This window comes from Schistocerca gregaria, chromosome 5 (genome assembly GCF_023897955.1).
Source record: "Schistocerca gregaria isolate iqSchGreg1 chromosome 5, iqSchGreg1.2, whole genome shotgun sequence".
NCBI classification, from domain to species: Eukaryota; Metazoa; Arthropoda; class Insecta; order Orthoptera; family Acrididae; genus Schistocerca; species Schistocerca gregaria.
The window spans coordinates 138,380,728-138,405,781 of record NC_064924.1 but is presented as its reverse complement, the minus strand read 5'-3'; the positions used below and the strand labels follow the sequence as shown (position 1 = coordinate 138,405,781).

At 45.5% G+C, this 25,054-nt stretch overlaps 1 protein-coding gene and 1 pseudogene across 1 annotated transcript in view; both read left to right on the top strand.

Moving 5' to 3' along the window:
* Positions 1–25,054, top strand: part of LOC126272524 (cytochrome P450 6k1-like) — a 183,975-nt gene that overhangs the window by 30,489 nt on the left and 128,432 nt on the right. The window lies entirely within an intron of this gene.
* Positions 14,420–14,537, top strand: LOC126274344 (5S ribosomal RNA; annotated as a pseudogene).

Sequence of the window (25,054 nt, the reverse complement as noted above, 5' to 3'; positions counted from 1 at the left end):
TCCCTTTGCACACTCCTCTAGGGATGAGTTGTGACTACTCATGACATTAGCGATCCAAACTTGTCTTTGACCACCTAAACTGCTGGTATCTAGCTTTCTTCTGTGAGCTTGAGTAGCTTTTTGTAACTAATAAAAGGTTCGCATTATAACTAAGCAGTACAAAATGCTGTTATCTCTTTTCTCACTTCTTAGCGTCTGACAGTGGCGAGGTCGTGCAGATCTTCCACAATTGCAGTGGGTACCACATTCGGGAGTTGATCACACTTTCTTGTCTTTCTGCGGCATTTCCTCCACGCTTTGGTACTACTGCATGAATTCTTAACTTCTTGTGACATCTTTTACCAGAAGAGCTTGATACAAATCTTTTGCACCGCCTTTCAGCAAGTGTGAGACTTTTTAAGCGTTTGTCATGTTTGGTTTCACGATGCGGCATAGGGCCAGAGCATTCTGTATCTAGGACTGTGTCGTTTCCCTATGACGCTGGGTCCTGCTCTTCACTTGAATTTCCGGTAAGCAGACTTGCTGCTGGTTGTCGCCAGCTGTTTTCTTCGGTTCAGCCAGGAGTTTGACCCTGCTACTGAGTTTCCCTTCGCTGTTCGCGAACCGCTGCTGTGTGCTATCCGAGTACAAGTACAAATTTCCTAACACATCATGTCATCTCACCTGTTGTGTCTGACGACTCGATCGCATCATTTTAGCCGTTTCGTCTGGTCATGAGCAGCACCTAAAGCATTGGTCTCCTGAATATATGGGCACTGGGAAGGATGCACTGCTCGTATTCTGGTTCTTGTCCGTGTAGGTGACGGCTTTTATATTGCCTAATTGGAGACATGGTGATATGATTGTTTTGACATACTCGGCATCTTCACCAAACAATGTCACACCCAAGCTCAAATCCGTCAATTAAATACGGTACTTAAAACCGAAAGCGCATTTATTACGAATTCCAAAGAACAGCCACAGCAGGGCTGAACTCCTGGACGGAGAATGTTGCTATTTACAGAATTAACGACTATTCCTAAAAATACAAATATTAGATATGTAGAGAACCTTCCATAAATAACAAACACTAAACAAGTATCTGCTAGTGGTCGGGTTTGAACTGGCTGCCCACAGCACCCCCTGGGAGTGACGCTACAGCCTGCGCCACACTGCGTGCACTACTGCTCGTGACAATATTGTTATGAAGTACCCTCCGTCAAGCAATGTACAGCAGTTTGTGATTATAGACTGAGGTGATGAAATTCATGGGACAGCTATATGCACATATACTCTACAGATGGCTGTATCATGGCGTACGTAATGTACTGTCATTCGTACTCGGGCGGTACATTCTCGTCGCTAGCGATTATGCTGTATGACGTGAATTAACAGACTTTGAACACGGAATGGTAGTTGGAGCTAGACGAATGGGTTGTTCCATTTCGGAAATCTTTAGAGAATGCAGTACTCCGAGATCCACAGTGTCAAGAGTGTGCCGGGAATACCAAGTTTCTTTCGCCGCGGACAACGCAGTGGCCGACGGCCATCATTTAATGACCAAGAGCAGCAGCATCTGCTAGAGCTGTCAGTGCTAATAGACAAGCAACGCTGCGTGAAAAAACCGCAGAAATCAATGTGGGACGTAAGACGAACGTATCTGTTTGTACAATGCGGCGAAACTTGGCGTTAATGGTCTCTGGCAGCAGATGACAGACGCGAATGTCTTTGCTACCACGACATCGCCAGCAGCGCCTCTCCTAGGCTCGTGACCATGTCGGTTGGATCCTAGACGACTGGAAAACCGTGGCGTGATGAGATGAGTCCTCGTTTCAGTTGGCAAGAGCTGATGGTACAGTTCGAGTGTGGCGCAGACCTCGCGAAGTCACTGGCCCAAGTTGTCAACAAGCTGGTGGTGGCTTCATAATGGTGTGGTCTGTGTTTACATAGGATGGGTTGTGTCCTCTGATTCAACTGACTCGATCATCGACTGGAAGTGATCATGTTCGACTGTCTGGAGACCATTTGCAGCCATTCGTGGACTTCACAAACAACGATGGACTTTTTATGGATGACAATGGGCCATGGGACTGGGCCACAATTGCTTGAAGAACATTGTGGACAATTCAAGCGAATGATTTGGCCACACTGACATGAATCCCATCGAACATTTATGGGACATAATCGACAGGTCAGTTCGTGCACAAAATTCTGCCCTGGCAACGCTTTCGCTTTATGGAAGGCTGTAGAGTAAACTGTGTAGTGCATATCGTGATTGTAAATATGTGACACAGGACTTTAAAGACAAACAAACAAATAATACATTACTGGCCATTAAAATTTCTACACCAAGATGAAATGCAGATTCATTGGACAAATATATTATACTAGAACTGACATGTGATTACATTTTCACGCAATTTGGGTGCATAGATCCTGAGAAATCAGTACCCAGAACAACCACCTCTTGCCGTAATAACGGCCTTGATACGCCCGAGCATTGAGTCAAACAGAGCTTGGATAGCGTGTACACGTACAGCTGCCCATGCAGCTTCAACACGATACCACAGGTCATCAAGAGTAGTGACTGACGTATTGTGAAGAGCCAGTTGTTCGGCCACCATTGACCAGACGATTTCAATTGGTGAGAGATCTGGAGAATGTGCTGGCCAGGGCAGCACTCAAACATTTTCTGTTCCCAGAAAGGCCCGTACGGGACCTGCAACATGCGGTCGTGCATTATCCTCTGAAATGTAGGTTTTCGCAGGGATCGAATGAAGGGTAGAGCCACGGGTCGTAACACATCTGAAATGTAACTTCCACCGTTCAAAGTGCCGTCAGTGCGAACAAGAGGTGACCGATGCGTGTAACCAATGGCACTTCATACCATCGCGCCGGGTGATAAGCCGGTATGACGATGACGAATACACGCTTCCAATGTGCGTTCACCGCGATGACGCCAAACACGGATGCGACCATCATTATGCTGTAAACAGAATCTGGATTCATCCGAAAAAAATGCCGTTTTGCCATTCGTGCACCCAGGTTCGTCGTCGAGTACACCATCTCAGGCGCTCCTGTCTGTGATGCAGCGTCAAAGGTAACCGCAGCCATAGTCTCCGAGCTGATAGTCCGTGCTACTGCAAACGTCGTCGAACTGTTCGTGCACATGGTTGTTGTCTTGCAAACGTCCCCATCTGTTGACTCAGGGATCTAGGTGTGGCTGCAGGATCCGTTACAGCCACGCAGATAAGATGCCTGTCATCTCGACTGCTAGTGATACGAGGCCGTTGGGATCCAGCACGGCGCCGACCAGAGTGACCGTGCGGTTCTAGGCGCTACAGCCTGGAGCCGGGAGACCGATACGGTGACAGGTTCGAATCCTGCCTCGGGCATGGATGTATGTGATGTCCTTAGGTTAGTTAGGTTTAATTACTTCTAAGTTCTAGGGGACTGTTGACCTCAGAATTAAGTCGCATAGTTCTCAGAGCCATTTGAACCATTTTTTTGATCCAGCAAGGCATTCCGTATTACCCTCCTGAACCCACTGATTCCATGTTCTTCTAACAGTCATTGGATCTCAATCAACGCGAGTAGCAATGTCGCGATACGATAAAGCGCAATCGCAATAGGCTACAATCCGACCTTTATCAAAGTCGGAAACGTGATGGTACGCATTTCTCCTCCTTACACGTGGCATCACAACAACGTTTCACCAGGCAACGCCGGTCAACTGCTGTTTGTGTATGAGAAATCGGTTGGAAACTTTCCTCATGTCAGCACGTTGTAGGTGTCGCCACCGGAGCCTTGTGTGAATGCTCTGAAAAGCTAATCCTGTCGGTTAAATTTCACGTCTGTAGAACGTCATCTTCGTGGTGTAGCAGTTTAAATGGCCAGTAGTGTAAATGTATACAGATCAGTACTGCTCGTTTGTTTGCTTTTAAAGTCCTGCCTCGTATTTTTACATTCATGAGACGCACAACACATTTTAAGTGATGACTAATGCAATATAGTAGCTTAAACCATTTTAACCCTTCACCCATGATGATGGTCCAATACTGAAACCGGTAGATGTCTGTGTTTAAAATAAAAACAGCTGATGGTTCAAATATGCATTTTATACATTCTTTAAGTGCCTACAGATATGGAATACTACGCTCTCTGCCTCGCCTTACGCATTCAGTTACCTTCTCCCATACAGATACTTTGCCAACTAATGAAATTCCCACCTCTCGTCACCCACACTGAAAACTTCCCAACAACCTATACCATCCGTAAACTCGACTTCATTAGTCGTGTAATTCCCCTTCTACTTTCCAATCCTAGTACGCTGCTGCTGATCTACCAACACTTACCAGCAATCTTACATTTGCATACCCTGCACATACTCTCCCACAGTAGCTTCAACCGTCTCCCTCTCCCAGATCACCAACTTCATCCCAACATTCACCCATCGCGGCGGTTTGAAGCGCCATGTCACGGGCTGCGCGGCCGCACCCGCCGAAGGTTCGAGTCCTCTCTCGGGCATGGCTGTGTTCTTAGCGTAAGTTAGTTTAAATTTAAGTAGTTTGTAAGACTGGGGACCTTTACCTAAGCAGTTTGGTCCCTTAGGAATTCACACACATTTGAACATTTTTTACTACAAACCCACCTCACCTGTTCCACCCCGTCAGGGCTCCCTCTCCCTCCCTTCGCCATATTTCACTAGTTACCTTTTTCCCCTTCCACCCTTCCTTCCCTAGCCCCTTTCTCCCATTAAATTTAGGCTCACCAGTACCCCCTGTCCTCTGCGCCCACTCGTACATCAACAGCCACTCCCTTCATCCATATACCACCTCTCTTCTTCTTCCCTCCTCAACGACCAATTTTTTCCTCTCCAACAACAGACTATCTATCCCAGGGCAGTCCTTCTAGCTTTAGAGCCAGTGAAGTGCTTCTTTTTAACATCAATGTTCTGCATCATGTTTTTTTTAAATGTACTATAACTAGGTTTCTGTTTTTACCTTTTATAACTACTGTTTTTAACTAAAAGCGATGGAAGACATTTACTTTTATGTACAAACATTTTCATTTTAGTTTTACTTTTAATTTTTTTTAATTCATTCTAAATACTATTCTGTTTAGTGTTTTTCACCTCATTTTTTGTCAGTTGGCTGAAGGGGGGTTGACTGTGCCGCTGGCAGCCTAACTCTCCGCCTCCCCCACACCGTCCGAACGGGGCCAGAGGGGTGAAATAACAATAAAGGAAAAAAAATTGACTACACCATTAGTTGGAATACGAGATATTACGATAGAACAGGAAATTTAAATCTTGTATACTTTATGGGGAACGTGGTATGGTCGTAGATAATGTTGCAACCCTTTAGGCGCAACGTTTTCCAAACGGTGTGTGCCCGCACGCTTCTTTTAGCAAGGTTATTCGATAGTTCTCCGCAGAAGGAACTGTACAAAGACGAGAAAAAAGGCTTCGAAGAACATTTGAGTGGAAAAATAATGAAACTGTGACATTAGCTGTAGTAAATCACAATCCCCATATTAGTACTCGTCAGTTAAGTCGTGAATCAAGAACTAGTCAGACCACTGAAACTTCCTGGCAGTTTAAAACTGTGTGCCCGACCGAGACTCGAACTCGGGACCTTTGCCTTTCGCGGGCAAGTGCTCTACCATCTGAGCTACCGAAGCATGACCCACGCCCGGTACTCACAGCTTTACTTCTGCCAGTTCGCAGAAGAGCTTCTGTAAAGTTTGGAAGGTAGGAGACGGATACTGGCAGAAGTAAAACTATGAGTACCGGGCGTGAGTCGTGCTTCGGTAGCTCAGTTGGTAGAGCACTTGCCCGCGAAAGGCAAAGGTCCCGAGTTCCAGTCTCGGTCGGGCACACAGTTTTAATCTGCCAGGAAGTTTCATATCAGCGCACACTCCGCTGCAGAGTGAAAATCTCATTCTGGAAACATCCCCCAGGCTGTGGTTAAGCCATGTCTCCGCAAAATCCTTTCTTCCAGGAGTGCTAGTTCTCCAGGTTCGCAGAAGGGCTTCTGTAAAGTTTGGAAGGTAGGAGACGGATACTGGCAGAAGTACAGCTGTGAGTACCGGGCGTGAGTCGTGCTTCGGTAGCTCAGATGGTAGAGCACTTGCCCGCGATAGGCAAAGGTCCCGAGTTCGAGTCTCGGTCGGGCACACAGTTTTAATCTGCCAGGAAGTTTCATATCAGCGCACACTCCGCTGCAGACTTAAAATCTCATTCTAGTCAGACCACTGTTTGTCGAATTTTGGAACGTAGGAAATATCATCCGTTTCATATTTCCCTCCATCAGAAACTTCATGACAGTGATTTACAGAACGGAGTAACATTTTACCAGTGGCCGCTCCAATTTGTACAGACCGGCTCCTATTTCTTTTCTCGGGTATTGCTCTCTGAGATTTAATCGACACAACATGCTTTACTGGAATGTGGAAGACCCGCACGTGTTACGCTAAGTTGAACATCTGTGTTGGTGGAATATGAATATTTAGTGTGGAATAATTGGTCAAGTCTTTATACAAGGCCCTTTAAATGCTGATAAGTGTCGAACGTTCTTGGAGGACGATTTTCCTGTATTGCTTACAGAACTTCCTTTGGACTTGTGATAAACGATGGTTGTCCAACTCGTTATTCTCTAACAGCACAGGAAGTATTATATTGCGTGTACAATTGTCGGTGGATCGGAAGATGCGGTCTTGTGTCTTGGCCAGCAAGGTCATCAGATTTTACTTGTCCTGACCTTTGTTTGTGCGGAAACTTGAAGAGCGAAGTTCACGATGAAATGCCAACAACGTGCGATAACCCGATGCACCGAATCACCAATAGACGTCAACACACTTCTTAGTTGTGTCGAGTCATTCCAAGTGCAGATAAATAACCCCACCGAAGTGGGCGGCGACATTTATGAGCATTTACCGCAAAACTATTCTTACAGGAAAGCACCCCGCTGGCGAGAGGTGAGGGGGCGCACCTCAAACAGGCTTTTTCCACAATTACTGAACACGTCTGATTTCCTTGTTTTGATCCAGTGCATTTTTCTCCAGATAATACTGCTTCGGAATTAAATTGCGTTATTTGTCGACTGCAGTGCCATCTATCGCGCAAAGACAAAAGTGTTACCTATAAAAGTTATGTCTTTTTGGCCGCACAATCCGAATGTGCAATAAAAAGAGGATGTTTCTATTTGAAATTTAAAATTTTCCCACCGCCCCACCGACTGGGGACAGGGGAGGGGTATCAGTATAGGTATCGCTGGATAGCTGTTTTGAAAATACCAAACACGTACCTTTCCTTTTTCTAATTCGACGCGTAGTTTTTGAGTTATTTCGTTGTCTCAAGATGGAAGACTCAACCTGTAAATATATAGCAGTATGTTAGAGGTAAGGCACATGGATGAAAATTTTGGTACCTTTTGTAACGAAATCACAAACAGCACATCATTACACACACAAAAGCATCGAAGAATCATGTCATTATACAAAAAGTCACAACTTCTCAAGAGTAAATTCCAGTTTGCGGGTGCCCTGTAGTCATAAATTTCGAATTGCGGAAGTGGAGATCATGCTCACCGTTGACATCTATTATCCAGGTATTGAGATCTATACAAACAAGGTGCTAGCTGAACAGAAGATGTCTCTGTTTAATAGCGGAAAGTGTACACTCTTGGAAAAACTCTACTACTTCTCTGGACGGAATGTCATGTCCTGGAACAGGATAGAGGAAAGACAGGGGTTTAAGGTGAGACTGCAATTTCCGAGCGATGAGAAGCAAATGCAGAAAGACAAATTCCCAGTGAAGGCAGGTTGGCGACTTGCATCAGCGCCAAAAACTGTCACAGGGCACCTACGAGAGATGCGGATTTTGGGACTCGAAACGATGTTTGCAGCAGCAGACTAGTGGAATTCAGGGATCTGATGGACACTGTTCATTTGTGATCAGAGTAACTACTATATTGAAGGCTAATTCTAAACGTGAGAAAAACGAAGGAGGCAACTGGTTGCACAACAGAACCCAGTGCTAACAGAAGTAGCGAACACCAGCAGCACGGTACATACAAACTCGAGAGCAGCACTCCAAGTGAGGAAAACAAGCGGGATGGGGCTTACCGAGGCCGGCCAAGAGCGGCACGGAGTCGCTCCCAAGCCATCTGACTGAGAACTCCCTCTCAGTAATACAAAAACTTTTTTTTTTTAGAAGAATCGTGGCGGCGCACCATTTCTTCTTCATATAGTCAACCCTCCAATCCACCGGCACTTTACAAAGAGTCTGGCATGTCGTTCTGTACCTCCAGGGCGCCTCTGGACAACCACATTTAGATTCCAACCTACTCCTAATCGGTAGGTGGGGAGGCTTCTGGATTTTACATTAACAAACTCCAAGTCTGTGCGAATGCTCACAGGTTGCCCTAATTCTTACGGGAATCTACATCTACATCTACATCTACATCCATACTCCGCAAGCCACCTGACGGTGTGTGGCGGAGGATACCCTGAGTACCTCTATCGGTTCTCCCTTCTATTCCAGTCTCGTATTGTACGTGGAAAGAAGGATTGTCGGTATGCTTCTGTGTGGGCTCTAATCTCTCTTATTTTATCCTCATGGTCTCTTCGCGAGATATACGTAGGAGGGAGCAATATACTGCTTGACTCTTCGGTGAAGGTATGTTCTCTAAACTTTAACAAAAGCCCGTACCGAGCTACTGAGCGTCTCTCCTGCAGAGTGTTCCACTGGAGTTTATCTATCATCTGCGTAACGCTTTCGCTATTACTAAATGATCCTGTAACGAAGCGCGCTGCTCTCCGTTGGATCTTCTCTATCTCTTCTATCAACCCTACCTGGTACGGATCCCACACTGCTGAGCAGTATTCAAGCATTGGGCGAACAAGCGTACTGTAACCTACTTCCTTTGTTGTCGGATTGCATTTCCTTAGGATTCTTCCAATGAATCTCAGTCTGGCATCTGCTTTACCGACGATCAACTTTATATGATCATTCCATTTTAAATCACTCCTAATGAGTACTCCCAGATAATTTATGGAATTAACTGCTTCCAGTTGCTGACCTGCTATTTTGTAGTTAAATGATAAGGGACCTATCTTTCTACGTATTCGCATCACATTACACTTGTCTACATTGAGATTCAATTGCCATTCCGTGCACCATGCGTCAATTCGCTGCAGATCCTCCTGCATTTCAGTAATATTTTCCATTGTTGCAACCTCTCGATACACCACAGCATCATCTGCAAAAAGCCTCAGTGAACTTCCGATGTCATCCACCAGGTCATTTATGTATATTGTGAATAGCAACGGTCCTATGACACTCCCCTGCGGCACACCTGAAATCACTCTTACTTCGGAAGACTTCTCTCCATTGAGAATGACATGCTGCGTTCTGTTATCTAGGAACTCCTCAATCCAATCACACAATTGATCTGATAGTCCGTATGCTCTTACTTTGTTCGTTAAACGACTGTGGGGAACTGTGTCAAACGCCTTGCGGAAGTCAAGAAACACGGCATCTACCTGTGAACCCGTGTCTAAGGCCCTCTGAGTCTCGTGGACGAATAGCGCGAGCTGGGTTTCACACGACCGTCTTTTTCGAAACCCATGCTGATTCCTACAGAGTAGATTTCTAGTCTCCAGAAAAGACATTATACTCGAACATAATACGTGTTCCAAAATTCTACAACTGATCGACGTTAGAGATATAGGTCTATAGTTCTGCACATCTGTTCGACGTCCCTTCTTGAAAACGGGGATGACCTGTGCCCTTTTCCAATCCTTTGGAACGCTTCGCTCTTCTAGAGACCTACGGTACACCGCTACCTTAGTGTGCGCGAGTAATGCGTGGATGGGCAAATATCTATTACGTATGTAGATTGTGGATAATTGGGAATGTGGGTCTCACGAGAAGCGTACAAGGGATAAGTCCCTGAAGTCGCGCTATTCATTTATGTACCCGGTGGCTCAGATGCCGGCACGGTAGCTCAGCGTGTTCGGTCAGAGGGTTAGCTGCCCTTTGTAATAAAAAAAAACTGAGTAAATGCAGCAAATACGAACTGAAACGGGTGTCTTGCGAATTCCGCCCCGAGCAGATACCATGAACGAAATCGAACAAAATGAGATTTTTAGAAAAAATGGATAGAGCGTCTGCCCTGTAAGCGGGAGGACCCGGGTTCGAGTCCCGATCGGGGCACACATTTTCAGATGTCCCCATCGAGATGTATCAACAACACCTGTCGGCAGCTGAGGGTTTCAATTAATTATCATTTAAACTCCCAAGTCTGGTATCAACAGCGTTCAGCTGTAAGCTAAACGACACTGCCACTCCGATTACAGCGAGAAACAACAGTGTTTTACGTCACTTGCCCCCGTCCTCAGCCTTTTTGTGAGTGAAGACTGCTGCAGTAGTATTCTAAACTTTGTAAACCCACTGACGTTGCAGTTCTCAGGGACAAGAATCAAGCTCGCTGCCTCTGCTCAGGCGTGCCTTCTCGTGACCATCTTCTACTGTGACGCTTTGCAACAGCGTCTAGGCAGTGGAGTTACGAGTTAATTCTCTGAAATGAAACTTCTCCCCTGGGAAAGCTGCCCAGAGTGTCTGCAGTTTTCAGGACTTTGGTGTTACTGTTTATCTCCGGTGGCCTAAACAGTACAACTTTTGCCTGCTCTCTTCATTGTGTCTCTCATTTCCTGCCTCAGAGTGCCCTTGATGGCTCTAAATAGCCTAAGCGTAACAACGTACAAGTCACTATGTCGTCAGTATTTGACGGGAACACTTCTTGAGAAACTTACTGTGTCGGAAACTACGGGTGGATGGTTGTCCTCTGTAGCTAGCCAGCGGCTGAACGAGGTTTCAGCGAGTTGGCCGTGACCTCATGTCATCTGTTGTTATCACACGCCTGTCTCTCATTTTAGACCACAGCCGGAAAAAAATGGGAAGAGATAGAATTCCAGCAGCGGCAAAAAGGGGCCCTTCGTAGTTGCGTGCGTGCATCTTCGCATTCGGAGCCTACAGTCAAACACGTGTGAAATACGGCTAACCTTGTTCACACACACACACTTTCTTGAAAGTAATAAATGAATATGAACAGGTGAAGGTGTACATGTCTTTCACCTTTAGGAACAATTCGGTCCCCTAGGCATACTTCCTATGGGAACTGGGCGAGGATGATTAATTTCTTCATCAGAGTGCCATATTTCAGTATGCTGCTCGTTGAGTTGCGCCTTCGTTGTAATGATCGTTTTCTTCAGTCTTTCCTTCACTAGTGCCAATAGACTGTCTATCTGATTCACGTCCGCGCTATTCCTATGTCATGACCAAAATGTAAACCAATAAGTATGTCACTGATATGACTTAAAGTCATGGTGATCCAACGAGCATGAAAATAGTCACATCAGGATACCACTCCTTCAACTGAGGCAATAGTTTATTTCCCAAGAAAATACACTGTACAAGCTCTATGTTGTTGAATGTTCTGAGGAAAATAAACATTTAATTTAGATGACGCTGTTGTTTTCTGATGTGGCTTTGTTTCCATGCACGATGGGACACCGTACAATAATTCACATCAGTGACACAATTCTTGGCTGAAAATGATGGGAATTTTTGTCATGGCATGGGAACAGCCTTGACATCAACATGACGGAGAATCTGTGGGCAACGGTGCAGCAAAGTTTAAAGAATACCACTATCATGAAAGACACAACTCTGCGAGGGGCTTATAGAAATTTGTCACTCTGATGAGGAAATTAATCATCTTTTACCCAGTTTCCATAGAAAGCATATGTAGGGGAGTGAATTGTTAATAAAGGTGTAACACATGCATACTAAATTCTGGCGTGCCATTTAATTGTGAAATAAACAATTACGCAATACAAAAACATTCTTTTCGCAAAACTTACGGTTGAGCCGAATATTTTCCACACCTCTGTACTCACAATTTGTTCCTACACGACTTTAATCAGTAAAAGTGGTGACACACATAATGTACTGTATACAATAAGATAAAAACGTTTACACAGAATGCTGCTAAACAAGAACGGGCAGTGACAGATATATAACTGTGTGCGATATTGTTACCAGAGAAGACATCGAAGGAATTCACAGACGTTCTCCTTGCTGATGTACTTGTGACGGATATGTTGCGCCCCTTAAGTGTAAGAGAGAAGTTCAGGGAAGCGAAATGCAATTCTGTAGAGAAACTGTAGAGAAAGAGAACAGAACAAGGTGGCGCAGCAGTTATAAAATGTGACTCGCGTTTGGGGGGACGATGTTTCATATCCACTATCGACCATCCAGATTTAGGTTTTCCATCATTCTAGGCAAATTCTGGGATGGTTCCTTTGAAAGGGTACGGCCGATTTCCTTCTCCATTCTTGAAACATTTCAAGCTTGAGTTCCGTCTGTAGTGACCTCGATATCGACGGGACGTTAAACTTTAATCTTCCTTTCTTCCATCTATTAAAAAGAGGCTATTTTGTTTCCCCGAAACCCTGACGGTTATGTTTGGATAACCGATATTCGATGGATACTGCTCGACAATTGCGTTTCATACATCGTGTTGGGATCATCAGAATAAGATAAGAGAGCTTACGTATCGAGGCATATAGATAGTTGTTTTTCTTTCCTATCATACGCGACTGACAGAACAGAAAATTTCAGACACTGGCGTGAAGTACATCCGTCAGGCCTGCAAAGTGTCTTGTGTAGCAGGATATATCAAGTACAGAGCTATATATGTGCGCGGGGTAAATGAGAGAACGCGTCGTCAAATTAGAGTAAAGAACACCTTCCGGATACAAAGCGTATTGAAGAAACTTTCGAAACAGAGGCCTAAACAAACGCATTCCTCAATAGAAAGAAATATATATGTGGGTGAAATCTTATGGGACTTGACTGCTAAGGTCATCAGTCCCTAAGCTTACACACTACTTAACCTGAATTATCCTAAGGACAAACACACACACCGATGTCCGAGGGAGGACTCGAACCTCCGCCGGGACCAGCCACACAGTCCATGACTGCAGCGCCTGAGACCGCTCGGCTAATCCCGCGCGGCCCTCAATAGCAACTTAGACTCATAACAACTGCTGAAAGCGACGACCGCTGTCAGTTGTAGAATAACAAAGGCAGCTAGGCACCTACCAACCAAGTCCCCCCTGCTTCCACTGAGATTTCATGCACGCCAACAGCAAACAAATCTATGGGAGCGAGAACCAGCGAACTTGCTGACCTTGAGGCAGGTTGAAGACAGTTGTTATGACACGTAATTACTTTATATACAGCTACCTTACGTCGCCTGAAACATTCATAACTGATCATTGGTTCTTTATCTCAAGATACTCGATTATGGAACCTCTGTCATCTACATAATTTTGACTCTAAATTTTCGATTACCATATATTGAAATTAAGTAGCTCTTCCATAGGTCGATCGTTGTTAGGCTAGAATACTATGAGTCTCACTTTATGCATATCCTGTGTGATTATCCTTCGACTATGCTTCTCTCCACTGTCTACAGAAGCATCATCTTTGGTGATGCTACTCACAACTCCAGAGAGTATGCTACTCACAACTCCAGAGAGTACTGCAGCAAAATCGATAAGCTCCGCTTCGAACACTCGTAGCGCAGCAGCTGTGTGGGTTGGCAGTACGAACTATACCGAGGTCATTTACAGTAAAAAAAACTAATTCCGTCTGAGCAGGCCTTGGAAGACCGAACGGCACCGACCGGCCGCCGTGTCATCCTCAACCACAGGCGCCACAGGATGCGGATGTGGAGGGGCATGTGGTCAGCACACTGTCCTGGCCGTATGTCAGTTTACGAGACCGGAGCCGCTACTTCTCAATGAAGTAGCTCCTCAATTTGCCTCACAAGGGATGAGTGCACCTCGCTTGCCAACAGCGCTGGGCAGACCGTCGGTCGCCCATCCAAGAGCTAGCCCAGCCCGCAACGCTTAACTTCGTTGATCTTACGGGAACTGGTGTTATCACTGCGTCAAGGCCGTTGGCTGAGATCTTTTACACTATTTGATCAAAAGTATCCGGACAGGAGAGCATTAACGTGGGGTGTGTCTACCCTCCGCTTTTATAACGGCTTCAACTCTACGAAGACATTTTCAATGAGTTGTCTGAATGTCTATGCAGGAATAGCAGCTCATTTTCCCTCAAGAAGCCGAAACCAGAGAAGGTTGGGTCTCTGGTCAGGCTAGCCCATTTCAAGTATGTTATTATCCAGAAACCATTGCCCCATAGACGCTGCTTTAGCACGGGTTGCACTCTAATGCTATGCAGTCGTCGTTTCCAAACTGTTTCTCTACTGTAAGCAGTACACAGTGGTTTAGCGTTTTCTTAAGGGGGGTAGGACGTAAAAAATTTAAAACAATTCGATTATTCAAAATTAGGCCTGTTTTGCGCAACAGCCTTGCCGCAGTGGATACACCGGTTCCCGTCAGATCACCGAAGTTAAGCGCTGTCGGGCGTGGCCGGCACTTGGATGGGTGACCATCCGGGCCGCCATGTGCTGTTGCCATTTTTCGTGGTGCACTCAGCCTCGTGATGCCAATTGAGGAGCTACTCGACCGAATAGTAGCGGCTCCGGTCAAAGAAAACCATCGTAACGACCTGGAGAGCGGTGTGCTGACCACACGCCCCTCCTATCCGCATCGTCAACTGAGGATGACATGGCGGTCGGATGGTCCCGATGGGCCACTTGTGGCCTGAAGACGGAGTGCATGCCTGTTTTACAGCACACACCTTCCGGAATAGCTTGATGTATAAAACATACATATTTGAGAGATTATAAGGCACGTTATTTGGTCGTAAGTGTACCAAGATGCAGAACACCCTTTTTCACAGCATTCTTCTGTCATACGTAAGTGAAGAATATAATCACAGTAATTCTCTACCAACTGCTGTAATGCAAGCCATAAAACCTATATTGAGGGACCTTGCAAATGAGAACTTATTGATGAAATGTCTTCATAGCGGTACCCAAAATCCAAATGGAAGTTTTAACCAATGTGTATGGGAAAGATTACCAAAACATATTTTTGAGGGAAGAAATGCACTTGCTATTGGTGTTTATGATGCAGTTTCATTTTTTAATGATGGTGTGCAAAGCAGGAAATATGTTTTAGAGAAAATGGTAATTAAGCCCGGAGTGAACTGCATCAAAGCTTTGTAAGCGATAGACAGAGAGTGCATAGTGAAAGTAGATAAATCATTTTGGGGGGTGATAAAATGAAGAAGAGTGCTTCATAGGAATGTGAAAAGGAAGAAAACTGATTTTAAAAATGAAAAAAGGACCTGCTGATGGTGCTGTACAGTTCTAAAACAATCCAAATACAAACAGAAATTTTTAACGTCCATTTTCCACAAAACAGAAATTTCTTTGCTTAGGTATTTGTAACATCCAAAATAAATATCCTATTACTTTCAAACCTGATATGCTTTTTAAACAAAAACTCCTTAACGCTAAACTCTATAATTTTCCAAATCTGTTAAAAACTGTAGTAAAAATTGAGATAATTAACTACATATTTTGAGTTTTTTCTAAACATGAAGTTCAAAATGTAACAACTCTTTCATTTTTTCATAAATTAAATAAATTCTAGAGTTTCACACAGCTGTAAGTACGGTTTGTATGCTGTTCAAGAGTCTCTCCTCCTTATCAAGAAAAGTATACCTGTAGCAACAAATGCAGCCAATAGACAGTGAAAAATAATGAAATTTCACATGTTAAAAAAAAATTATTTTGCTGTTTTTAAACTTCCACTGCTGTGAGTGTGAATCCTGAATCTTTCCTGGCCATGCTGACAAAGTTTAATGAATTTATTTATAGAAGTATAGACATTGGAAATTAAACTCTCCTGTGGTGCCTCTCCTGCTCCCAAAACGGCCCGTTTGATGTCCTACCCCCTCCCCCCCCCCCCCCCCCCACTTAAGCGCAACAAGGGGACCACACACTAACCACAGAAAACACCACCATAACGCAACATCCCCGCCTCCGTACTTCACTGTTGGCACCACACGTGATGGGAGGTAACGTTCTCCAGACATCTTTCAGACCCAAGCCCTTCCATCGGATCGCCACAGGACACAGGGCGACTCATCACTCCACATACCTGTTTTTCAGTCATCTGCTGTCCAGTGCCGCCGCACATTGTGAAACTTCCCTTTTGTACGTAAAAAATGACAGTGCTGCAAAAAGTCTTACGTTATTTGATTTTCAAACAGCCGGGCAAAACTGAACGTACTCAGACATTTTTCTCTTTAATTGTTCTGATCATCACTGAACTGACACACAATATTTTTAGCGCAACGCGATCTGACTTTCAATAACCTATAACTATCAGGAATCACTTACCTCACGAAAATCTTCGTTACTCGAACTACTGCAATACAGCGAGCGCCAATACTGCCAGCTAAATAAAAGATTCCAACTACTGAAGGCATTAACTACTGATAGGCATAGTTAGCAAAAGAAAGATTTTGATAGTAGAGAACAAACAATGTATTTACCTTAATAGTGTTCAAAACTCAGTATATATATGGCCATTAAAATTGCTACACCAAGAAGTAATGCACATGATAAACGGGTATTCATTGGACAAATATACTAGGACTGACATGTGATTACATTTCCGCGCAATTTGGGTGCATAGATCCTGAGAAATCAGTACCCAGAACAACCACCTCTGGCGGTAATAACGGCCTTGATACGCCTGGGCATTGATTCAAACAGAGCTTGGATGGCGTGTACAGGTACAGATGCCCATGCAGTTTTAACACCATACCACAGTTCATCAAGCGTACTGACTGCCGTATTGCGACGAGCCAGTTGTTCGGCCACCATTGACCAGACGTTTTCAATTGGTAAGAGATCTGGAGAACGTGCTGGCCCGGGCAGCAGTCGAACATTTTCTGTATCCAGAAAGGCCCATACAGGACCTGCAACATGCGGTTGTGCATTATCCTGCTGAACTATAGGGTTTCGCAGGGATCGAATTAAGGGTAGAGCCACGGGTCGTAACACATCTGAAATGTAACATCCACTGTTCAAAGTGCCGTCAATGCGAACAAAAGGTGACCAAGACGTGTAACCAATGGCACCCCATACCATCACGCCGGGTGATATGCCAGTATGCCGATGACGAATACACGCTTCCAATGTGCGTACACCGCGATGTCACCAAACACGGATGCGACCATCATGATTCTGTAAACTGAACCGGGATTCATCCGAAAAAATGACGTTTTGCTATTCGTGCACCCAGGTTCGTCGTTGAATACACCATCACAGGCGCTCCTGTCTGTGATGTAGCGTCAAGGGTAACCGCAGCCATGGCCTCTGAGCTGATAGTCTGTGCTGCTGCAATCGTCGTCAAACTGTTCGTGCAGATGGTTGTTGTCTTTCAAATGTCCCCATCTGTTGACTCAGGGATCGAGACGTGGCTGCACGATCCGTTACAGCCATGTGGATAAGATGCCTGTCATCTCGACTGCTAGTGATACGAGGTCGTTGGGATCCAGCACGGTGTTTCGTATTACCCTCCTGAACCCACCGATTCCATATTCTGCAAACAGTCATTGGATTTCGACCAACGCGAGCAGCAATGTCGCGATACGATAAACCGCAATCGCGATAGACTGCAATCCGACCTTTATCGAAGTGGGAAACGTGATAGTACGCATTTCTCCTCATTACACGAGGTATCATAACAACGTTTCACCAGGCAACGCCGGTCAACTGATGATTGTGTATGAGAAACCGGTTAGAAACTTTCCTCATGTCAGCACGATGTATCTGTCGCCACCGGTGCCAACCGTGTGTGAATGCTCTGAAAAGCTAATCGTTTGCATATCACAGCATCTTTTACCTGTCAGTTTCGCGTCTGTAGCACGTCATCTTCGCGGTGTAACAATTTTAATGGCCGATAGCGTATATATCAGTTCATGACATCCAGTCTAACAAATTTTCTTTTTCTGGCGGACACACGTCCAGATCGTCCGCTCATAGTAACCTCTCAAAACTCTGGCATCTCTCTCCCCACATCCACCACTGCTAGCGGCTCACCTCCAACTGCCCAACGCTACGCGCTGTTCACATCCAGCTGCCCAACACTACACTAGCGAATATTCCAATAATGAGACCAAGCAGCCACAGACTGCACACAGCGCAGTCAGCGATTTTCATACAGAGCGCTACGTTGCGTTACCAACATACAAACCTAAACAGCCTACTTACAATTGGAACACCTGCAGCGTCGCTCAGCGTAGAATGCACAAATGTGTTTCTTCCGAGGAGCCGCTCCACCGTTGTACCACATTGTTTTTAACTCCCTACACACTCACTGTTCTAGTTGGACTGCTGGCAGCACTTTGGAACTCTCGAGTGATTCCTTCCGCTGATTTCATGCGGTTGTTTACAGCCGCCCTCTGCAGTGCTCTAGGCCCCAGTCTCTCAGCACACGAGATCCGCCTGGTCTTCGTTCGTGTTTACTTTTCACCGTAACATCACCAACAGTCGATTTTTCCAACTTTAGAAGATCTGATGGATTTGTTACTCAGGTGAGGTGCAATAACTAGTCCACATCTGAAGTCACTGAGCTCTTCTGTCACATCCATTCTATTGTCACTTCTTCTGTGCTGGGAACACAAGGCTCCCCGCCTCCTTATATACTGGCAGGTCCACTTCTCGTGACATCTAGTGGTCAGTTCCGCATTACAAAGGGATGTCAGGATACTGTTGATCAGACAGTGTATGCAGCTTGCGAATAGTGATTCTTAGGCACAGACGGCTAAAAATTTGATCATCCGAACGGATGCAGTTCCATGTATTGGAGCAAACACGCCATTTTCAGCGCACTAACTTCCACCTGCGACTACAATAACGTCACCGAAGCTGGTAGCAGTCTTAGAGGCACTGAAATGCGCCGGAGAAGAAGCAGAAGATGCTACTGTGGTAATACCGAACTCTCATCACGCTTGCTACTAACCTTGTGTAGGAGTCTCCTTCTCCGTGTAACGACTGCAACCTGCAACCATTTGAACCTGCTTACTGTATTCGAACTTTGGTCTCTCCGTACAGTGTGTACCGTTCTACACTTCCACGCATTACGAAATAGTCGCTTCCTCGATGCGTCAAAATGTGCCCAAACCACCGACGCCTTCTTTCAGTCAGGTTATGCCTTTTTTTCCCTTCCCAGTTTTCTTCAGTATTTACCCATGTAATCTTCAGTATTCTTCTGTTGCACCGCATTTCAGTGTTTTCATTTTCCTCTCGCCTGTATTGTTTACCGTCTACGATTCGCTTTCGTACACAGCTACGCCCCAGACAAATGACTTCAGAAAGTGCTTTCTAATGTACCCTGAAGCACCAAAGAAACTGGGTAGGCATGCGTATTCAAATACAGAGATATGTAAATAGGCAGAATACGGCGCTGCGCCGCGTGTGGTAGCCATGCGGTCTTAGGCGTCTAGCCACGCTTCACGCGGGTCCCCACGTCGGAGGTTCGAGTCCTCCCTTGGGCATGGGTGTGTGTCTTGTCCTTAGCGTAAGTTAGTTTAAGTAGTCTGTAAGTCGATGGACCGATGACCTCAGCAGTTTGGTCCCTCAGGAATTCACACACATTTGAACATTTTGTTATGGTCGGCGTACAAGCAATGGGAGGTAGTGATGGAGTGGGGATTTTCCCGTACGGCCATTTCACTAGAGTACCGTGATTATCACGAATCCGGTAAAACATCAAATCTCCGACTTCACTGTGGCTGGAAAAAGATCTTGCAAGAATGGGACCAACGACGACTGAAGAGAATGGTTCAACGCGACAGAATTCCAACCCTTCCGCAAATTGCTGCAGATTTCAATGCTGGGCCATCGACGAGTGTCAGTGTGCAAACCATTCAAAACATCATCGATGTGAGCTTTCGGAGCCGAAGGCCCACTCGTGTACCCTTCATGACTGTACTTCACATAGCTTTACGCCTCGCCTGGGCCCATCAATATCGACATTGGACTGTTGATGACTGGAAACATGTTGCCTGGTTGGACGACTCTCGTTTCAAATTGTATCGAGCGAGTGGATGTGTACCTGTATGGAGACAACCTCATGAATCCATGGATCCTGCATGTCAGCAGGGACGGTTCAAGCTGAAGGATACTCTGTAATGGTGAGGGGCGTGTGCAGTTGGAGTGATATGGGACCCGTGATACTTGTCGTCATATCTGGGAGGCCTTGCAACGTGCTGTTCAGAAGAGATCTCCACCTCCTCGTACTCCTATGGATTTATGGACAGCACTACAGGATTCATGTTGTTAATTCCCTCCAGCACTACTTCAGACATTAGTCGAGTCCATGCCACGTCAGGTTGCGAACTCGCTGGGGCCCTACACAATATTAGGCGTGTATAAATATACATTCGCTATTAAAATATTTTTCTTTTTCAAACATGCTTTTTTGTTATTACTAGTCTGCATATTATACACTCCTGGGAATTGAAATAAGAACACCGTGAATTCATTGTCCCAGGAAGAGGAAACTTTATTGACACATTCCTGGGGTCAGTTACATCACATGATCACACTGACAGAACCACAGGCACATAGACACAGGCAACAGAGCATGCACAATGTCGGCACTAGTACAGTGTATATCCACCTTTCGCAGCAATGCAGGCTGCTATTCTTCCATGGAGACGATCGTAGAGATGCTGGATGCAGTCCTGTGGAACGGCTTGCCATGCCATTTCCACCTGGCGCCTCAGTTGGACCAGCGTTCGTGCTGGACGTGCAGACCGCGTGAGACGACGCTTCATCCAGTCACAAACATGCTCAATGGGGGACAGATCCGGAGATCTTGCTGGCCAGGGCAGTTGACTTACACCTTCTAGAGCACGTTGGGTGGCACGGGATACATGCGGACGTGCATTGTCCTGTTGGAACAGCAAGTTCCCTTGCCGGTCTAGGAATGGTAGAACGATGGGTTCGATGACGGTTTGGATGTACCGTGCACTATTCAGTGTCCCCTCGACGATCACCAGAGGTGTACGGCCAGTGTAGGAGATCGCTCCCCACACCATGATGCCGGGTGTTGGCCCTGTGTGCCTAGGTCGTATGCAGTCCTGATTGTGGCGCTCACCTGCACGGCGCCAAGCACGCATACGACCATCATTGGCACCAAGGCGGAAGCGACTCTCATCGCTGAAGACGACACGTCTCCATTCGTCCCTCCATTCACGCCTGTCGCGACACCACTGGAGGCGGGCTGCACGATGTTGGGGCGTGAGGGGAAGACGGCCTAACGGTGTGTGGGACCGTAGCCCAGCTTCATGGAGACGGTTGCGATTGGTCCTCGACGATACCCCAGGAGCAACAGTGTCCCTAATTTGCTGGGAAGTGGCGGTGCGGTCCCCTACGGCACTGCGTAGGATCCTACGGTCTTGGCGTGCATCCGTGCGTCGCTGCGGTCCGGTCCCAGGTCGACGGGCACGTACATATTCCGCCGACCACTGGCGACAACATCGATGTACTGTGGAGACCTCACGCCCCACGTGTTGAGCAATTTGGTGGTACGTCCACCCAGCCTCCCGCATGCGCACTATACGCCCTCGCTCAAAGTCCGTCAACTGCACATACGGTTCACGTCGACGCTGTCGCGGCATGCTACCAGTGTTAAAGACTGCGATGGAGCTCCGTATGCCACGGCAAACTGGCTGACACTGACGGCGGCGGTGCACAAATGCTGCGCAGCTAGCGCCATTCGACGGCCAACATCGCGGTTCCTGGTGTGTCCGCTGTGCTGTGCGTGTGATCATTGCTTGTACAACCCTCTCGCAGTGTCCGGAGCAAGTATGGTGGGTCTGACACACCGGTGTCAATGTGTTCTTTTTTCCATTTCCAGGAGTGTATTCTATCAGTTTCCGCCGTCACCACTTATTTTGCTGCCCACGTAACAAAACTAATCGACTACACTTAGTGTTTTATTTCCTAATCTAATACCCTCAGTAGCTCCTTATTTAATTCGACTACAGTCCATTATCCCTGTTTTCTTTTGTTGATGTCCATCTCCTAACCTCTTCTCAAGACAATATCTATTCCATTTAACGTTCATATGGAATAATGTTCTGGGATGCCTCATTTTTAAGGAAGTGTTCGTTGCTCAAAAACATGCTAAGAGTAATACCAGGTATAATAATAAGACTGATTTTTTATCTACCAAATTTTTATTTTTTTCAAACAACAAGGCATTTTGCTCTGATTGTTGCCAGCATCATGTTTAAAGTACCAGGGAAGCAGGTTGCTAGTCTTACTTGCCCCGAGTCCCATTGGCTTTTACCCCTAACAGTTGAGGGACTAACCGGTGGATTTGGTAGTCTTTGCCGTATGAGCACAAAGGTGACCACTACTCAGAATATGTCCGAGATGCCAAGCCTTATTCCAAAGTAACTGGTATCCCGACTGTCAGGACCACTTACTTGGCCACTCATACGTTGCCCGTGGTTCATGAACTAGGACATGACTACAGGAACCCACACCATGAACCACAAGTAGACAGAGAAAGTTATGTTGAAGAAAGAAACAAAACCAAACAGATAATTGCAGCATCCAAGAAGAAATCTTGGGAAGACATTGGAAACAGGTTGGAGACTATGGATCGAGCTGCTGAAAACCATTCTGGAGTGTAATTAGCAGTCTTCAAAAGGGAGGTAAGAAGGAAATGACAAGTATTTTGGACAGGTCAGGAAAACTGCTGGTGAATCTTGTGGATGCCTTGGGCAGCTGGAGGGAATATTTTGAAGAGTTGCTCAATGTAGGTGAAAATACGATCAGTAAAGTTTCAGATTTCGAGGTAGAATGGGATAGGAATGATGATGGAAATATGATCACATTTGAGGATGTGGAGAAAATGGTCAATAGATTGCAGTGCAATAAAGCAGCTGGGGTGGATGAAATTAAGTCGGAACTCATCAAATACAGTGGAATGCCAGGTCTTAAATGGATACACAGGATTATTGAAATGGCCTGGGAGTCGGGACAGGTTCCATCAGACTGGGCAAAAGCAGTAATCACCCCAATCTTTAAACATGGAAACAGAAAAGATTGTAACAACTACAGAGGTATCTCTTTAATCAGCATTGTGGGTAAAGTGCGAGTATTAGTTGAGGACCAATTGGATGAAAATGAGTGTGGGTTTAGGCCTCTTAGAGGTTGTCAGGACCAGATCTTTAGCCGGCCGCGGTGGTCTCGCGGTTCTAGGCAAACAGTACGGAACCGTGCGACTGCTACAGTCGCAGGTTCGAATCCTGCCTCGGGTATGGATGTGTGTGATGTCCTTAGGCTTATTAGGTTTAAGTAGTTCTAAGTTCTAGGGGACTGATGACGACAGCAGTTGAGTCCCATAGTGCTCAGAGCCATTTGAACCATTTGAACCAGATCTTTAGCTTACGGCAAATAATGGAGATGTGCTATGAGTGGAACAGGGATTTGTATCTATGCTTTATAGATCTAGAGGAAGTTATTGTCTGTTATACAAGATTATGGAATAGGAGGCAAACTTTTGCAAGCAATTAAAGGTCTTTACATGGATAGTCAGGCAGCAGTTGACGGTAAATTGAGTTCTTGGTTCAGAGTAGTTTCAGCAGCCTGTCTCCACTGTTGTTCATATTATTTATGGATCATATGCTGAAAACAATAGACTGGCTGCGTGAGATTAAGATATGTGAACACAAAATAAGCAGTCTTGCATATGCGGATGACTTAGTTGTGATGGCAGATTCGATTGAAAGTTTGCAAAGTAATATTTCAGAGCTAGATCAGAAATGTAAGGACTATGGTATGAAGATTAGCATCTCCAAAACGAAAGTAATGTCTGTGGGAAAGAAATATAAACGGATTGAGTGCCAAATAGGAGGAACAAAGTTAGAACAGGTGGACGGTTTCAAGTACTTAGGATGCATATTCTCACAGGACGGCAACACAGTGAAAGAACTGGAAGCGAGGTGTAGCAAAGCTAATGCAGTGAGCGCTCAGCTATGATCTACTCTCTTCTGCAAGAAGGAAGTCAGTACCAAGACTAAGTTATCTGTGCACCGTTCAATCTTTCGACCAACTTTGTTGTATGGGAGCGAAAGCTGGGTGGATTCAGGTTACCTTATCAACAAAGTTGAGGTTACGGATATGAAAGTAGCTAGGATGATTGCAGGTACTAGTAGATGGGAACAATGGCAGGAGGGTGTCCACAATGAGGAAATCAAAGAAAAACTGGGAATGAACTCTATAGATGTAGCAGTCAGGGCGAACAGGCTTCGATGGTGAGGTGATGTTAAACACATGGAAGAAGCAAGGTTACCCAAGAGACTCATGGGTTCAGCAGTAGAGGGTAGGAGGAGTCGGGGCAGACCAAGGAGAAGGTACCTGGATTCGGTTAAGAATGATTTTGTAGTAATAGGTTTAACATCAGAAGAGGCACCAATGTTAGCACTGAATAGGGGATCATGGAGGAATTTTATAAGGGGTCTATGCTCCAGACTGAACGCTGTAAGGCATAATCAGTCTTAAATGGTGATGATTCAAACAACAATATTTTCCCATTTAATTTAGTTCCCCTCGGCAGGTATCTACTGGCGGACTCATCCACCCCATTCTTGGTAGCAATGCTGAAGGCTTCAACTGGTAGGGCCTTTAACATCTCGGTCACATTCATCTACATATGCATCATACTCTGTAAGCCACGTAATGGTGTGTTGCAGAGGGTACTTTCGGTACAATCTTTTGAATATTCTCCAGAGTCCCAAAATGAAGTCCTTTTAAGACATTTTTTTCAAATTTAGAAAAAAGTCACAAAGTCCCATATCAGGCAAATAGGGGAGCTCTGTAACAACAGGAATGCCTTTTCAGGTCAAAAATTCCGCGGTGGAAGTGGCCATGTGTCATGGGACGTCTGCAATATCCGGTCTCACTGGATTCATCTTTCTCTTGAGCCTATAACGAACATCTTCATAAAACGCTTGGTTGACAAGTTTGTCCTGTTTGTTAAACGTCACGCT